Source organism: Phacochoerus africanus, chromosome 16 (assembly GCF_016906955.1).
Source record: "Phacochoerus africanus isolate WHEZ1 chromosome 16, ROS_Pafr_v1, whole genome shotgun sequence".
NCBI lineage: Eukaryota > Metazoa > Chordata > Mammalia > Artiodactyla > Suidae > Phacochoerus > Phacochoerus africanus.
In genome coordinates, this window is record NC_062559.1 from 2,918,307 (window position 1) to 2,921,068 (window position 2,762).

General features: G+C 57.5%; 1 pseudogene; it reads left to right on the plus strand.

Moving 5' to 3' along the window:
• Positions 1-1,836: 1,836 nt before the first annotated feature.
• LOC125117755 (ferritin light chain-like) lies at positions 1,837-2,182 on the plus strand (annotated as a pseudogene).
• Positions 2,183-2,762: the final 580 nt, after the last annotated feature.

The window sequence follows — 2,762 nt, forward strand, 5'->3', positions numbered from 1 at the left end:
AGCCCAGGCGCAGTCCACGCAGCGGCCTGCTAGCGGGGAGGGTGGTTCGCACAGCTGCTGGCGTGGCGGCGCACTTTGGGTGATGCGGGTATCGGCCTGTCGCCTACACAGATGCTCACCAGGAACCGCCCCGCTGGCTTCCCGGGAAGTCAGTGTGCACCTGCTCAGTCCCGAATTCCAGCTGCTTGCTGTGGAGCCTGGCGCTGACCGCGGGGTCGGCAGGCCGTCCGCAGCAGGTGAACAGCCTTCCAGGCGCTCTCGGGTGGAGGAAGAGCCCCCGGGAGAGGGCCTGTGGAACTCTGGCTTCTCCTGCCTTTAAAGTGACTTTTTCATGGGTTCCTTCTCTGGGACGATTCAAGTTTCCTAGGTGGCCTGCAGTGAATTTCCTAAGGATTCATGGCAAAGGAGGGAGGCTGCTAAAAGGACCACGACTCCCTGTTCAAGAATCTGCTGCGAGTCGGGAGCAGGAAAGTGCCCTTTCGGGGAACACGCTTCCTGCCACCAAGAGCAGCGCTCACCCTTTGACTTAAACAGGAAGGGAAGCTCAGCACAGATTTGAGGGGTGGGCTGGGCTTCGAGCCTGATGGTTGCAGTGAGGTTCCTTCCGTCTGTGGAGAGAGAATGAACTGGCCTCCGTTTGAGAAAGGAAGCTGCTGAGATTCCTCGGGGGTGATGGTTCCCGCGGGCTCAGAGGCGAAGACTGGTTCGGCCTCAGAGATTGACGTGTTGGGCAGTCATTACTCGGGAGCCACGAGCTCTCCAGATGTATTTAAAGCCCCTCCACCTCAGCCGAGGGCCCAGCGAAAAGGACAGCCATGCTCATCAGAATGTAAGGAGCGAAAAAGCATTGGCCAGGACTCCAGGAAGGTGAGACCGTCGGAGCCCAGAAAGAGTTTTTAGTCCCAGAAAATGAACTTAGTTACAATGAAAGAGGTTTTTGTTGCCCTCGAAGCTGAAAGACAGCATCTCATGCGCCCACAGTTATGGATGACATGGAGTAGCCGGAAACGTCCCCGCCTGCAGGTCCCCGAGCTCCCAGACGGGAGAGGCGTTAAACTCGAAGGGCGGGAAGAGCAGGGAGCGCCGGATTCCACGCTGGGCCGGGTCCCGGAAGGCGTTACCCTCTCGGGCCGGTGCTCTCACGGGAGTGGATCCGGATCCGCATCGAGCAGGGGAACCGGGGAGAGAGAGAGCGGCAAGGAGGCAGGAGAAGCCGGGCTGCAGCTGCTGCCTCGGGGCTGAGCGCAGACCGCCTGTGGTCCTGCCCACCGGCTAGGAAATCTCTCGAAAGAACTCCTCCTCACTGGGAAAGCCAGCTGAGACCCACCGCTGCTGAAGAGAAGAGCCAGAGGGGCTGTACGCGTGTTCAGGGCCCCCAGCTCGTGCGGCTGCAGCAGCTCCCAGCGCCTTCGCGTCTGCTGCACACGTAAACCCGTGATTCCTACATGATTTTCTCTTGAAAATGATCTTTCCCTTCGCACCTGAGGTATGATTGTCCCAGACACACACACACGTCTGCAACGAACAGAACACAGAGACGCCGTTTCACGAGCATCTGCTCTGATGATGAGACACGAAGCTCCTGCCATGGGGTCTGTCCTTCTAGCAGGTCCGGGAGTGAACTGCCTCTAGGCTCTGATGGGCTCCCGAGTGTTCACAGGACCTCGGCGGCGCCTGTGGTGGCAGAGCAAAGGGCAGCGGGGGTGTTTGTTGTATGTAGGACCGCGGTCACCTGACCATTGGCTACAGCTGCCTGACACACATGAGGGAGTGAAAATCACCGCTTTTTCAGTAACAGATGCCGTTTTTATACTGACCTGCAATTCCTCAAATAACATGCAAAACCAGCCCGGTGGCCGCGCCCTCTTCCAGGACGGGCGGAAGCCTCTCCCGGCCAGTGGAGGAAACCCCAGGACGCTGTGGAAGCTGCCGCGCTGTCGGAGAAGAGCCTGGACCAGGCCCTTCTGGGCCTGCGTGCCCTGAGTTCTGCCCGGGCCAACCCCCGCCTCTGCGACTTCCCGGAGGGCCACGTTCCGGATGAGGACGGGAAGCTCTTCGGGGAGATGGGCGACCCCTGACCGACCTCCGCAGGCTGTCTGGTCCCCAGGCTGGGCTGGTCCTCGACAGGCTCTCCCGCCCCCTCGAGCACAACCAGGAGCCTCTGGAGCCCAGTGGCCTCTGAGGAGCTCCTCTCTGCAGCCGCAAGGCCCCGTTTTAACCACCCTGGCGCCCTCTCCCAAGTCTTGGGCCAAATGGAAACTAAGCTTTTTGCAGCAAAAATTAAATAAAACTCTTCAAATATTGTGGAAGTGCAGTAAATGCTGTTTCCTGATCGTAGGCGCGTGAGAGCTTCTCTCTCAAGTTCTGGGGCAACAGAATTGTCTTCAGTTGCATTTAAGTTCCGTTTCTGAATCATTTAAGTGGAACTGGAAAACCTGGCTTCTTTTCATGCGGCAAAAATAAACTCTGAGTGAAAGTTATAAATGCGGGTGTCTTTACCACCTGAGCATTTTTTAAAACGTGACTGATGCATTTGGCCCTCACGTTCAAGAAGGAATTCGTGTATAATCTAGACAGAAAATGATACTTAATTCACTGGGTAGAATTCACGTCCCTGTTCTGTATCCGTTGTTGTCACCCCATGAAAGCCTGAGCTGCCTGCCCTTAGGAGGCTCCTTGAAGCGCTAGGGGATGGCAGTGCCGCCGAGGTAACCGGCAGAGTGCCCGTCGTGGGTCAGACCCTGAAGGAAAACCTTCACGAT